The sequence below is a fragment of the Prosopis cineraria genome, unplaced genomic scaffold, assembly GCF_029017545.1.
Source record: "Prosopis cineraria cultivar Desert tree isolate PC_DT_omini unplaced genomic scaffold, ASM2901754v1 PC7, whole genome shotgun sequence".
Taxonomy (NCBI): domain Eukaryota; kingdom Viridiplantae; phylum Streptophyta; class Magnoliopsida; order Fabales; family Fabaceae; genus Prosopis; species Prosopis cineraria.
In genome coordinates, this window is record NW_026555338.1 from 29,676,816 (window position 1) to 29,693,110 (window position 16,295).

General features: G+C 31.6%; 1 long non-coding RNA gene across 8 annotated transcripts; it reads left to right on the forward strand.

The window, feature by feature from the left end:
• Window positions 1-2,044: 2,044 nt before the first annotated feature.
• On the forward strand, window positions 2,045-9,175 carry LOC129314783 (uncharacterized). 8 transcript variants are annotated; one of them, XR_008594265.1, is made up of 9 exons: window positions 2,045-2,465; window positions 2,605-5,408; window positions 5,587-5,636; window positions 5,739-5,784; window positions 6,437-6,516; window positions 6,704-7,196; window positions 7,308-7,409; window positions 7,636-7,715; window positions 8,635-9,174. It is a non-coding gene; the product is annotated as an uncharacterized LOC129314783 (long non-coding RNA). The 8 variants fall into 8 exon arrangements; XR_008594268.1 differs by having other exon boundaries at window positions 6,987-7,196; window positions 8,635-9,171; XR_008594269.1 differs by having other exon boundaries at window positions 6,437-7,196; window positions 7,624-7,715; window positions 8,635-9,175.
• The last annotated feature ends 7,120 nt before the right edge of the window (window positions 9,176-16,295 follow it).

Below are 16,295 nucleotides of genomic sequence, written 5' to 3' on the forward strand. Positions count from 1 at the left end.
ATAAGTAAGAAAAATTTGATTAGAATCATCATAAGAAAAAGGTTCCTCCCTTTATTTTCTCTCCTTTTCCCTCCCTTTTCCAATACCCACCGTTTATCAAATTTATAACTATAATAAAATTATTTAATGAAATAAAATGAACGGTGAAGATTGAAAAAGAGAGGAAAAAGGAGAGAAAAGAAAGGGAGAAATCCCTCTCCTAATCATCACGGATATGGATACATAGACGTTGTTACATAATCATCATGGACATGGATTCCAATGTATTTTCTTTTCTATATAAACACATATTTTTTTATGATTATTTCATTATTTTTGTTCGCCTGAATTTCCAACACCGTCAAATGTCGTTTTGAGGACGTGTGTGTGTATGTGCGCTATGTAGTAGTGCGCAGAGAATCCTCGTGAATGGGAAATGAATTAATTCTGCGTCCATGTCCAGATCCAGATATAGCAACTTCGAATTCATCTTCCCCAAACCCCACCTTTTTTGGGAAAATAAAGCACGATCCTTCTTAATCATAAAGCTGTAAATTAAGCATAGTATTTAAAGGGTCAGGATTTAGATGGGTTAATTTTGTTAAGTTTGATTATATTTGAGGTTTTCATTTTAGTCAGCTTGGTCTCGACTCTTAGAGGCTCGACCCTATATTTTTTTATTTTTTAATTTAAAAATTTTAAAAATACATTTAAAATTTTAAAAAAGTTATTACATATAACATTAAATTTAGAAAAATAAATTTAAATCAATACACAAAACAAGAAATTTAAGTCTAATAAAAAATAACAACATCACAAAATCAACACTGCTAATGATCAAACTTTGCTAGCATCATCAGCTAAATCTTAATGATTTTTATTGTCATCAACATCAATATAACTTCATTTCTTTCATTGCAGAGCCTTATTAGTGATAAAGATATTCAGCTTTTTATATATTCCTTCTTCATCCTTGTGAAAATAAGGCTAGGGTTTTTAAATTATTGTAGTATTTACTCTCTCCATTAAAAATATAAGGTATTTTTAATTAAATTTCCTCCCAATAAAGTAGTTACTTATTTTCAAACTAACACTATCTTTTCATATTTACTCTTACTTAATAAAGTGTTTCATCTTAAAATAAATATAAAGTGATTCATTCAATGGGGACACTTAAAAAAAATACAATGATCACACCTTAAAGGATTAAAAATGTCTTATACTTTTAACACTAAACTTTTCAAAAAATATTTTACATTTTTGAATGGAGGTAGTAATTTTTTAATACTAAAATTTAAAAAATTATAAAAGGACCAATCCTTTTATTTTAGGGTTTAAAAGGGAGCTTGAATTATCATTTTATATTCTAAAGTAGTGACTCAAATTTAAATTTTTTTGGATCCCTAATTGATGACTCTAACTGCATATTGATAATTATAACAAAATAATAATAATAATAATAAAGCAGATTCAAAGGGTGTTCCTTGTATGGGCAGAGAGGAAAAAACTATATAGGGTCAATGGGGACCTAAAGCACCTAAATCAAAGAAATTTACGCACAAGATATAATACATTTTGAGTTGATTCTGCATGTTTAAAAGCCTTACATGTAAATATAATTTTTGATGAAAAGACTCATTTATTTCTCGTTTAAAATGAACAAGTTTTCTAGATATATGTACAAGAATAAATTTGCATATAATATGAGAATGTATATACATTAATATGATAATATCTATTCATTAAACATAACTTGTATGATTTAATTGAATAATAACGTATAAGTATTCATGTATGACAAAATTCATACATCAACAATACAATATCTTGTGTATAATGTTATTTTTTTAAATGGGGACAAATGAAACTTTTTACTATAGAAATCATATTTGCATGTAAAACTTTTAAGTAAAATAAATTTAGAATATATTAAGTCTTAATGTGCCATGCTCCCAAGCATATATTCCCACCAATAATTATTGTTAGTTTAAAATAAATAAAAAATAATTAAAGAACAAAGAAGAATTTGAATCTCTATATAAAGGAGAGCTCAAACCATGTTATCTTCATCACCAAGCAAACAAGTAAAACTCAGGAGCAAGCCAGGCAGCGAACCGTGGCCATGGCCTCAACGCAATGCTACAGGAGCGGCAGCGAGACCTGCGAGACCAAATGCCACCAGAACTCGTCACTCGGCCACAAGGTCTCTGAAATGGTTGGCAAGGTCTTCCATGGCAATCATCACAACCACAACCAGTCTCCCTGCCATAACCAGACCCAGCAACCTCACCACCACCACCTGACTGGCACCGGCCACGGACACGGCCACAGCAGCGCTTGTTCAACTGAATATGGAATGAGTCAAGAGAGGATGGTCGTGAAGCTCAAGAAGAGGTCTCACTCTCACAACCACCGTGATGGCAACCGTAGCTGCACCGACGACAGCAGCGGCAGCGACTCCGACTGAACCATCAACTGCAAAAAAGGTTACTATCTCTTATCTCTTATATTCATGCATTCTTATTTCTCTTTTATTTGCTTTTATAGTTCAATTTTTTTTAATCATCCTTGTTATTAAATGCCCTACTTATTATTATTATTTTTTTTTTGGTATGTTTTTACCAGAATGAAGGGATGTGGGGCAGTGCGGTGATGATCTAATCATAACAAGGTGCCCATGGAATTAATGAGAAGTACGACTGAGTAAAAATAAGTTATTGCAAATAATTAAGCCACGTTTGTTGGCTTTTGGTGTGTCATCTGTGTACTGTATGGCGAATAAATTTAATAAAGGTATTGAGCAGTTAATTAAATAAATCAATAGCCACAATAATCAGCACTACCTATGGCTCATATCACTAAGTTGGACAGGTCGAATTGTCGTCTCAACAAGAAAGCAATCCGATTTAACCATTTGACTGTTTTTTATAGTTAACCTGAGCGGCTCTTAAAAATACAGAGAAAAACTCAAAATGTAGAATAATTGAATTGTTTCACCTATTTGTTAATATAATATATGTATATATTATTTTTTATTTAATTATTATTTCATCATCCGGTCTCATTTTTAAAACTTTTCGATTCATTGTTTAGTCTAATTTTTAAACTATTGGCTCATATTACATATATGCTTCTTGAGATGGGAACCAAGTACCATAAGATTTTCAAGTTGAATCATTATTGATTCTCAATATCCACGTTAATATATTAGTAAGTATTAATATATGTACCACCAGTGATTTGGATCATGTAGTGAATAAATTTTTGATGAAAAACATGTCCTCTAAAAAATACTCACAAATTAGGATTTAAATTCAGTTATTGTACTTAATATAGGCATTGAGTAACTGTGTCATCTAAAACATTAAAATATAAATCAATAATTTAGATAAATTCACTCATTTATTAATCTTAAGTGAAGTATAAATTTATAATCATGAATTTAAACTTTAATGATTTAAATGGTACAGCATTCAATATCTGTATTAAGTACAGTCACCAAATTTAAATCTCACAAACCATGAATTGATTTGAATGAAAGACTTGCAATGTGGGAACTTACCTTCCAAAAATATCAATATATGTACTGAAGAATTCATCATTTTGGGAGCATAAATGCACAATACACTACCCTTCTTATCATTCATAAAATATTGCTCAGTGAACATATCTATTTTCTGATGCACCCAATATTTAACAGAAAAGCAGATTCAAATGGTAGTCAAATAATATTTCTACCAATTATAAGTAAAAAATAAGGAGAAAAATAAAAAAGAATTTCAACCTCTATAATTCTATATATTCCCTTCGTTAAAAAATATAAATATTTTTAATAAAATTTTATCTCTTAATAAAATAGTTATTTATTTTCAAACTAACTTTATATTTTTATATTTACTTATATTTAATAGAATGTTTTACCTTGCAATAAATACAAACTAATTTATTTAATAAGGTACTTTAAAAAAAGATAATAATTATACTTTAAAAAACTTAAAAATATCTTATATTTTTAAATAGTTAATCCCTCACAAAATGTCTCATATTTTTTTAATGGAAGAAGTACATACAAGTGGCTTCAACTCTCAAATAACATGTCAGTGCCAAGAAAACAAGCAAAACCATTTCCCCCCATTAATCAAGGCACTAAAACTAGAATAGTTATTAATTAGTCTAGACTTCAATTTAAAAATTAATTAATTATTATGATTACAATTAAAATTATAATCAAATCGTTATAAACAAAATGTTTTGTTCAGTTATTTTTACAAGTTTGCCCATGTTGATGTAAGATCATATTAATGCTGGATTTGGATTTTTTCCTTTGTAAAGGATAGAAAAAAAATCAGTACAGATTTAACCTATTAAATTAAATTTTAAAATTTACATTTAATAATTTTTAAAAATGTAAATTTAATTTAAACAGTTGAAATTTTTAATGAAATGATATTAAAATTAAAATTATAATCAAATCGTTATAAATAAAATGTTTTGTTCAGTTATTTTCACAAGTTGGCCCATGTTTAAGTAAGATCATATTACTGCCGGAGTTGGATTTTTCCCTTTGTAAAGGATAGAAAAAAAAAATCAGTACAGATTTAAATTATTAAATTAAATTTTAAAATTTACATTTAATAATTTTAAAAATATAAATTTAATTTAAACAGTTGAAATTTTTAATGAAATGGTATTAAAAAAAAAATAGAGAAGAGAAACTCACCCTGTCATTGCTTGGGCCTTCGGCTTTTTACTACCGGCAGACCCAAGAAATAGCGAAATACTGAATACTGATAGCTGTTCTTTGCTTTTCAAAATGTCTTTCTGATCGCGCGTTTTACATATATCCCCGCCATCATGTCCGTCGACCCTCGTTGCGACACCGCAGTCGCAACGGTTGTCTCAGGTGGCACTTCATCTGTTGCCGCCGTCACATCGACTGCAGACGCAGCCACCACTATAATGGTCGCGCCTTCTCGTCCATTGACGACTTCACAACCATCGTCGCCTAGACTCATATCTGCACCCCCTCAACATCCTCCTTATCCAAACCAACTCCATTTCCCGTCGCAATCCCTCTACACAGCCCAAGCGCTTCCTATTCGGACCTCAAACCCTCATCCCAATTCTCAATTGTTGTCCATGCCCCATGATCAGCGAGGTTAGGATATGCTCTCACCCGTCACTTTTTCTGGTTGTGGATTTGTTCCCAAAGGTATCGGTTCCTTATCGACGATCAGATCGTCACTGTGGCGAACAACGGTGGCTGTAGCTACCTCCCCCCCCCTCTTTTGTTTCCCCTTGGTGTTCGGGCTGGGGGTTCGCCTCATTTCGGTTGTTTGAACCGTCCGTTGATGACTAGGCTGCCCAATTTACAATATCCTCGTCAGGGTTCGGCCGTTAACGGTGTCCCGGTCTCTTTACGTACGAAGGTTTGACAGTAGATACTGCTGGTTCTTGCCGGTTAAATTTTGTATCTTCTAACTGACAAATAAAAGCATATCCCTGTGACTTATATTGTGAACACAAGTAGATAAATAATACGTTGTTCCTTTATAATCTGAATTGTTACGCTGGATTATAAAGCTTTCTGTTTCCTCTTTTTTTTAGGCTCCTCCTCGAACTACAATTTCTGATGGCAATGGCTATAAAGATGGAAGGTTGGTTTGCTCATGATATTTCATATATACAGATTCCGATTCTGACATTTTTTTTTTTTTGTGCTGAGCTACGAATTGATAGCCCTCTGATGTGTTTCCTAGGGACAAAAGCAGGGATAGCAATTTTATAATCGTCAAAGGTAGAGAGGTGAGCACGCATTCCTTGAGATCGTATTTTACATGTTATGGAATTTAAATGTCCTACGGTAGAAGGATTGCAATGAAACACCATCTTCATAAATTCATTTACATTTGATTTCTGGTGATAAGAAATTCTTGTATTTTTTGTGAAATAGAATATAAGACACCTTGAGTTAGCATCTTAGGGCCTGTTTGGTTTCTATTCTCATTTTTTGTTTTTACAAATTGTTTTGTAATACAGTTTTCAAAATTGTTTTGGAAAAACAAAACAAAATGAAAATCTGTTGAGTTATACTAATTTTAAAACAGTTTTAAAATTAAAAAATAAACTGATAGTCATAGTCATAGATAGTTAATGGTGGTGATTTATGATAGAAGTTGGTCAAGGTAACTATAATTTTTAATAATCAAAGGTAGTGTATTTTAAAAATAAGAAAAATAAAATGAAAACAATATGAGGTTGTTTCCATTTAAAAAAAAAACAGTTTTGGAAGCAATAAAATAAAAAACAACAAATAATTTTTAAATTTTTCTGTTTTCAAAAACAAAAAATAGTTTTTAAAAATTGAAAACAAGCAGGCTTGTATATTTCTGTTGCAGTTTTCTATTGTTCAATTATTGTGCTCAAATGTTGATTACGTTATATTTCAAATTTATAGCTCACAATAGCAGAGGATGCTTCTCTGTATGCACCAGCACTTTGTAGATCATGGTTGAGGAATATTACATACGAAGATTGGTAGGTTTGAATTATTTCTTGAAGCTTCTTATATAAGCATTTGGCTTCTGCTTCTGTATTCATGCACGTAATTCTGACTCACTAAGTCTTTCATTATATGTTTAGTCATATTTTGTTTAAATTCGAGGAAAAGATGTTATTGCCACTAACTGTAACTTTTTTGGGCTCTGGGGAATATTTTGACAAGCTCCTTTGGGACCAGAGAAAGTTTCATCAACCTCAGAACCCTTTTGTAGCATTCTAGGAGTGAGACTCTGTTGAGCATACTCGATGTGCCCAAAATGGGATGACTGGCCTTCCTAACATCTTTTCCATCATTGGTCTTGTGTGGATTGTGATACTTCAAGGAGTTTTGGGTTTTCCCGGAAAAAGGAAAAAGCTGAGGCTAAAGTTTTGGTGTTTTCATTTGTTGTACTGCATGCAATCTTATTAAGGTTGCTGTGATTTTTGATTAAGTGTACGTCTGACAGAAGTTTTTGCTCTGTGGGGGTGAGTTCTTGCTGCACTAGTTTGCTAACGTCCTTGTTAGATTGAGTTAAAATTAATCAAAGACTTTAGCCCTAGTGTATCAGGGTTCCCTACCACGGAGAGAAACCTAAATAGTGAAGACTTGTTGGAAGAAGGACAGGGGATTACTCAGAAGTACATGGAAGACTAGTCTTTCCTAATATATTTAGCTGGTAGTTTCTTCATTGTGACTTACCTTGGTTAGTGATAATGCTTGTATGACCATTGACATTCTTTTGGGTATTAATTAATGATTAGTTTTTATATTTTACATGCATTTCTAGCAGGTACCACAGTAAGATGTTATAAAAGAACTTCCCAAACACTTGCCTGCATCAATGATGGCTAGTTATATGTCAAACAAGAAAGTTGAAGAAGAGCAAGAGGTTAATTTTCCTCATCAACTGTCTAATTTAGGCAATCAAAATTTTGTGAAGGGAAAGCTGTATTTACATGAAAAATGGGGGAAAACATATCTTGTTCAGAGCTATGTTGAATAAGTTTGATTAGACAATGCAGTTCTTGTATACCATTTAGTGACAATAGAAAATAGAATTATTTTGCTCCTTAATCCTTCTCTGAGAATTGATATATGCTCAGTTTTGCTTTCAGGATGAGAAATCTGATGAAAACTTAACACTGCGGGATGTATTGCAGATGCATATCAAACGTTCCAAAAAGGTCAGAGCAAGGTAAGGACGTAAGGTTTTTCCTTTTTTTCGTTCACCTTATGATTTATAATCATTATATGTATTTATGAACAATAGTCAGCAAAACTATTATTTGTATTTATGAACTGTGGTCAGCAAAACTCTTGCATGTATGATGTGTCTATAAGAATGGGTAGATGATACATACAGGGTACATAGATCTAGGATGCGACAATTATTGATCATTTATAATTCTAATTGTCAAGTTTGGGGTTTGGCGGTCAACTCAAGAACTTAGAAGGTCCATGTTGAGTGATATGAAGCCACCGAGTTACTTTCGGTATGACAACAGCCAATGGTGTATCTACTTCTCAAGGAAACTGGAAGCCGTGATGTAATTATTTAATAGGATGCAGTGTGCCCCAATAAAACCATATTATCACTATCTTCATTTTGGTTATTCTGTTAATGCATTATTATTATTAATATTTTAGCATCATTAATTATGTTGGGGATTTTCATGTACTTTTATACGTTTATCTGTGTGTTAACATGTATATGTTTGTGTACTTGTATGTTTACTTTTACATTCATATTGTTCATAAGTTCTATTTTAATAGGAGAAGACCTTTCCTTGTTGAAGTATAAATTCTACAAGTACCTTGTTATAGAATTTCTTAGCAAAAAAATTCTATAAATATGACTCTGACTTTATGTTGTTTCAACTCTTTAATTGCAATTTTTCCCGAGGGCCATTATTCAAAGAAGCCACAAAGCGCTCAAGGAAGCAAACTGAAATCTTCTCTTAAACATTTGATTAAATACAGAATAAGACTGCCTCTCATTTAAGATTGATTTAAAATATTTCATTCAGCTAGCACTTAAGTCACACTGTTCCCCTATAGGCCCGTAGACAATGGAATGATAGATTTTGACATGCATGCGTCTTCGTGGCATGTAGATTGAGGAAAGAACGATTGCAGCGAATCTCAAGATACGGACGCAGGCTTAACCTTCTGCTTCCTCCGCCTGCTGAACAGTTCAGAAATGACACAGCTGCTGGGAACTGAGCTTGCTGACCCACAAACTTCAGGGTGATCAGACTACTCATTCAAGTTGTGTGTGGGTTCTTCAAGGGTGAAGTGCATAAATTGGTTGGGGAGCTGATGAATCTGGTGCAAAAAGGTGATATATTTATTAAGATAAATTTTTCTTCTCTGCATTACTCCAACAAAGACATGTGCCTCAGGCATCAAATGCAGGAGTCTGTTTTGGGAATTAATGGAGGGTTTAGATATTCTTTTGATTTCGACTATAGGTCTTCCTTCCCCGCTAAAAAATCAGCGATGCTAGCTATGATTTGAATGAATGTAGTCACTAATGGCTGTCTTCCTAGAGTAATAATTATATTACCCTAGACTCGAGCCAGATGAGTTTACCTTCTTGTAACTACAATGCCTGTTTCTGCAAGGTGATTATAAACTTTTTCGATAAATAATAGCATATATATAAGGATTCAGTAATGGTTCTTGGCTTGAAATTCCTGCAAATCATGTAATCACCGTGTTATCTCCCCCTCCCCCTCTCTTTTCTTTTGCAAGTTCGATATCTGTCTGTAGATAGTTTTTGAAAACGATCTCTTCAGCAGGGGCATGTAGCTTTGCTATGCGGTGAGAGTGAAACTCTAAAATCTTTGATACTGGCTGGCTTGATGAAAGCTGTAAAACTTGCCAATGTTGAAGCATTCCTTTAACTCAGTCAAAAAGAGAAGCGTTCCACATATAACTAAGGCTACAATTTGAAGATGAATTAAACAGAGTGGTATCTCATATCAGTCGGATCCTCTCCATTCACAAAATGAATGGAGTGTGCATAAAGTACTCTAGGAGGGGGAAAAAAAGAGAGCAGCGCAGTGAGTTTCATTTGAGGCATAGAACTCATACACTATATTTTGTTGTGTCTATCCCTGAATGCACTCTTTCCATGATGTGAGCTTCAACATCTATAAATATAATATATCAAATGATAAAAAAAAAAAAAACTTTAAAAGTTTGTCATTTGAGTGGTGCAGGTTCATTTGAGAGCTGAATGAACTTGAGTATATAAAAAGTTCATATCATCAAGTTTAGTTTTAACAACTTTGACTTTCAACTTATTTGAAATTTAAAAATAAGGTTAAAATACATTTTTAAAATTATTTTAAAGTATTTTATAGGATAAAAATGATATAAATATACAATATATATCTTTTTAATTTCTTAAAAAAATATTTATAACAATATACTCAAATAAGATCTCTTAGTAAAAATGCACTGAGTTTTAAAAAAATAATGAACATTTAATATATATATATATATATATTATAATATTTTTTAAAAATATATCTCGGATGTTTAGGACCCAATCAGGGTAAGCTGAATTTTTTCAAGCAGGCCATCATGAATAGACTAGAATGTTTAAAAAAAATTACAATTTCTCTAAGCTTCACTGTAAACTTTTTTATGTTTATACAAGTTGGTTGGAATTACCTGGTCTACAATTGACTAAAAAAGGATGAATATTATCATTAATTTCATTATTTACATGTGATATGAGCATTTTTAATTGTTGGTTCGTCCTTAAATAAAACAAATAATGTGAATCACATTATGAGACCACGTACAGTTTGCAGGTATACAAGGTCAAAGAAAGTTGACAAGAAATTCATGGCATTAATTTTCCAAACAATATTAATGTTATTTGGACTTTAATCTAATAATCTCATAGTGTGTGGCATAAATTCTTTGGCGTGGGTTTCTTTTTCGTAGTTCCTCAAGTTGTACGAAATTGACCAAACTTTGTATTGTTGGACACACTTCTAAGTTCTAACCCCTTCACCTCGAACTCTTTTTCCCTCTAGTGAGAAAAAAAAGAAAATATATGGACTTCTATTTTTCGTAGTACACAAATTTGACTTATTTTAATACTACTTGAATCACAAATAATTGGGTTTCATCTTTGACAAATCAAATATGGTGGCTAAAATAGTTCAAAATTTAGGCCTTTCTTTTATTTGTTATTGCTAATTTCAAAGATGGATAGGTATAGACACAAAATGTATCAAGACTACGCCTTCTATTTGGCTCCTTAATATACAGCAAAGTTACAATCAATTTCATGTTTATTAAGAAATGATAGTTCTTATAATTGTTAAAGAAAATATGTAACTTTTCAATCTTACCCAACTTTACAATCAATGACCATAATAAGTTATTGTCTGTGAATTCAAACAATAATAAGTAAATAAATAAAGAAAAAATTAATTATTTAATCCCTGTAGTTTGATCCAAGTGCAATTCAATTTTTAATTTTTGACTCATTATAACTCAATTCTTATAGTTATAACTCGATTATAATTCAATCTTTAAACTTTAACTCTTATAACTTAATCTCTATACTTTTAACAATTTAAACATTAGTTTCTATATTTTAAAAACTAAAATTATAAAAATTAAAAATATTTAGCCCATCTTTGACTAATCAAATATGGTGGCTAAAATAGTTCAAAATTTAGGCCCATCTTTTATTTGTTATTGTTAATTTCAAAGATGGATAGATATAGACAAGACTATGCCTTCTATTCCGCTCCTGAATATAAAACAAAGTTACAATCAATCTCATGTTTATTAAGAAATGATTGTTCTTATAATTGATAAAGAAAATATTTAACTTTTCAATCTCACCCAACTTTACAATTAATGACCATAATAAGTTATTGTCTATGAATTCAAATGAAAATGAGTAAATAAATAAATAAAGAGAAAATTAATCATTAAATTCCTGTAGTTTGATTCAAATACAACTCAATCTTTAATTTTTAATTCGTTGTAATTCAATCTTTATAATTGTAACTTGGTTATAATTCAATTTTTGAACTTTAACTATTGCAACTTAATTCCTATAGTTTCAAATCATTTAAATATTGGTCTCTATATTTTAAAAATTAAAATTATAAAGATTAAAAATATTTAAAATTTTAATATTTATAAAGATTAAAAGGGTTTATTAATTTAAAATATTAGTAATAAATTTTAACATAATTTTTATCTTTATAATTTTATTTTTTAAGATATAAGGACCAATAAATGATTAAAAATATAAGATATAGTTACAATTGAGTTAAAACTTTAGAGATTAAGTAACAATTGTGTCAAAACTATAAAGGTCAAATGATTAATTTTTTCATAAATAAATATAAGGATAAATTAAAAAAAATATTAATTACGCCAAACTAACAAGCCAAAAAATAGTTTTCAAATTTTGCTTTATACTAAGGATAGAAAGGAGTATAACTCAAGTAAATCTCACATTTAAATAAAACTTGCTCTTCTAGTCTTATCTATAGAGGGAGGGCATTAATTTTGGTCATATTTGTAAAACATCTCATCATTTTCTATGCTCATATTTACCTTTCTTCCCTTATTAAATGTAATAAAAAATTATTAAAAATAATTTTTTTGATTCTTATTGGGGGTAAATATAAAAACTTATTAAATTTTAAGATAGAGTTAATAAAATTTAAGATTTTTTTATTTTGATAAAACATGCTAAAAATAACTTATAAATAAAATTAGAAAGAATATCGTTCATGGAGACCTCAAGCTAATGAATGAACCCATGATTAAATTTCATTAGGGAAACGAATGATAAAGATGTAATATTTTTTTTAAAAAAAATGAAGGTGACTTTTATGATTTGAGGAGATGTATTTGCCATGTTAGCGAGTGAAATTATGATTAAGTTGATTAATCTATTTTAGTAAATTGTCTAGAAGGGCATAGGTCAATTGATGAACTCCAGAAAATGGTCTTAAAGATGTTCAGGACCAATTTGGTTTTTGTTTTCATTTAAAAAAAACTATTTTATAATATAGTTTTTAAAATTATTTCAAAAAATTCAAAATTGGTTTGATTATGTTAATTTAAAAAAAATTAAAATTAAAAAATATATCAATAATGATAATTATAAATTATTAATAGTGGCAATCTATAATAAAAATTAGCTAAGCTAGTATAATTTTTAAGAATTAAATGTAGCAGATTTTGAAAATAAAAAAAAGAAAAATAATTTGAAGTTGTTTGTATTTAAAAAAAATAAAAACAATCTTAAAAACAATTAAATGAAAACAAATAAATTTTTAATTTTTTTAAATTAAAAACAAACAGGCCCTCAGTCTCTTTTTGGCCCAAATGATGAAGAATATTCTGAATTGGGTTTTCTGAGATTTAGGTTTTGAAAATAGGTGGCGAAGTCCGTGGAGATTGACGTGGCCAATGGGAATTCAATGAAGAATTTGTGCTATCCTCGTACGCAATCTGTGACTATAATTTCACAATTGACTCAGCAAATTTGTTTGGATTCGATAATTTTGATATTTTTGGCGATAAACCCAAAAGCAAATGGACCCATTCTATCTTGAGAAACGATTTTTATGAGTTCATGTCTTCTTCTCCTTCACAGTAATTAATTTACCGTATAAATTTAAATTGATGTAAGAGAGAGAGGTAAAGAAAAAAATTGTCATAAAAGCATGAGTTAAGGTACATTTCAACTATTAAACTATTTCCATGCAGGTAATTTTTTATTGGTAAAATAAAATTTAAGTAAGTTAAGTAGACGATAGCTTATCATAATCAAGGAAAACTTTTAAAATTAAAGCTCTATAAAAGTATTTATAAGTCACACACCAAGAAGATTATCATCTCAATAGTAGGATTTAAACACAATTTTGTAAATTATGAATCAAATCATTATAAATTAAACAAACTTTTATAATTAGGGATGAAAAAGGCTAAACCAAGCTTGGTATTATAGGCATAATGTCACGGATGATATCTCCGTGACCGTGTAAAGACCAATGTAATGAACGATCCGCTGGTTAGCCTCGCACAATATGGGTAAAGGGGGCGACATTAGCATTTGGGGGTGTTCTACCTCAGTCTTCGGACTGAGTGCACAACTGGTCGGGGGCTAGTGCCGCCTCCCTGATGAGCCCATGGCAGGGCAAAACCAGTGTGATTCATATGTGATAAGGCTTGTCCTAAGGATTATGGGATCCTCCAGGACGCCGCACGGGCGCCGTGTGCTGCGCCAGACTCTCAGCCCGTGACAGAGTGGTATCAGAGCAGGACGTACTTTACTGTCGTGTGCGCGTGGGGTCCCACGTTGGGACTGGTCGACCTCGGCACCGCTCCAGAAAGGCCTCCGAGCAGGTGGGTCCAAAAGTGGGGACTCGGGCGGGAAGGTTGGCCGTTGTCGACTCCACTCCTGTTGGCTCACGAGTGCGAGTGGGTCCGAAGAGTGCAGGACTCGGGTGGCCACTCAGCAGTAAGCTGATGTGTTTGTGGCAATACTGTACGTACGATCCTTGGGCGGAGTCGTTCTCCCCTAGCACGAGGGCGTGCTAGATTGGGTGTGGGAGAATGTCACGGATGATATCTCCGTGACCGTGTAAAGACCAATGTAATGAACAATCCGCTGGTTAGCCTCACACAATATGGGTAAAAAGGGTGACATTAGCATTTGGGGGTGTTCTGCCTCAGTCTTCGGACTGAGTGCACAACTGGTTGGGGGCTAGTGCCGCCTCCCTGATAAGCCCATGGCAGGGCGAAACCAGTGTGATCCGTATGTGGTAAGGCTTGTCCTGAGGATTATGGGGTCCTCCAGGACGCCGCACAGGCGCCGTGTGCTGCGCCAGACTCTCAGCCCGTGACAATAAGCTTACAAGATAAGACTCAAACTTGAACCTGATCAAGTGAATTGTATCAAACTTTTTTTTTTTTAAGTTCTAGTATGAATGTGGTGAAGACTTGGCCTAGCTTGAAGGCTTTAATGTAAGTCTTTAAAAAAGTTTAAAGGCATGGCCTTTAATGGTTTGAGCCTATTAAGATTCCTTAAATATACTAAAACTAACAATAATGCCTCCAAGAAAGAAAAAAAAAATGTCTGTAGATCATTAAAAATTTTTGGCCTATTTAAATAGGTAAGCTTATAAACAAGCTTGAGTATGGTCTATACAGGTAATTGGCCGGTTAAAAAGAGCCTCAATCATTTCCATCACTATTTGTTATTATCTACCATTCTTTTACAAAATAAACCAATTTTCTTAACAAAAGTAATCGATAAGTTGGGTTCAACGTTCTCATGAAGGTCAAGGCAGGCTTTTGAATGGTAGTAAAACATGACACGCTTTTGAATGGTTTACATCATGAGAGTCATTTTGTTTATGATTGTAGTAAAATTCTACTTATTTTAATTTTTTTAAAATGAAATTTTATAATGAGTAATGCGCGATAAATTGCAATTTTTGAACCAAAAAAAATGGAATAGTTAATATTTTTCAAAATTATTTGATGAATTTTTTCTGATGATATTTTATACAATTCTCCACCATTTGGTATTTATCATGTTAAACTCAAGAAAACCATTGAAAGAAATGGAGATAGTTCACAAGAGAAGTTCAATAAAACACTGTACTGGGAAACTTTGTTTTGTTCTTTGGGTGTTTCTGGGCTCAATCTTGTCTTATGTCTATCTAATTACTTGGATTGGAGCAAAAATTATTAGACTATGACCCTTTTAGATTTGGCTATTTGTGCAATTGCTTGCAGGGCATTTAGTATTTACTTGCATACTGTATTCATTAATTCAGGCGAAAGGATTTTCCCATAGGAAGTGGTACCACTACCTATTCATACTGTCTATTTAATTACTTGCATGCTGTACTGGACACTCTATTTTAGATAATTAATAAATTATTTTGTATCATTTCACAATATAATATACTAGATGTTCAAAAATAATTTATGGAAAAAATCTCACTAGATGTGCGTGTGTGTGTGTGCACACACTGGAAATAACACGTCCTTAACATTTATGGGAAAAAGCAATGGATATAATTGTGCTATCATTTAAAAATTTATTTTGGGGAAAAACGTGCCAACCATTTTGTTTAAACAAAATACGTAATTATTGAAAATAAAAAAAATTCCAAAACATTTAGGCGAACAGATTAGACTATCCCAAATAAAAAGTATTTATTTGACCATAATACCAAAAAAGTTTGAAAAACAGAAAAAGAGGGTTGCATCAGAGGAAGGTCATGTAACCCCACCAAAGTTTTATGCAATACTATATACTCCCTCCGGTCCTATTTATAAGTCATTTCTACCAAACTCGTCAATACCAATACAATAAAAGTACAAGGAATAAAAGTAAGTAAAATTCCAAACATGCCCCTATATAATAAATCTAAAAAGTAATGTCCTATTACTTTTTCTCTCTCATGAAGGGTAATTTTGGAAATACCTCTCAAATATTACCTAAAAAGATGCACCGTGACTTATAAATGGGACCAAATATACCTTTTAAAATTGGACTTATAAATGGGACCGGAGGGAGTATATAACAAATAAATAATACCTATAATATATTTTTGATGGTTCTTTAATGATGATAGATGCAATAATTACACTAATCATAAAAACCACAAAAAACAAAACAATGACACCATCACACACCATCCAATTCCAACTACTACCATTAATTTTGAAATTTTTCAATGATCATGTCTGTCTGCTCCTT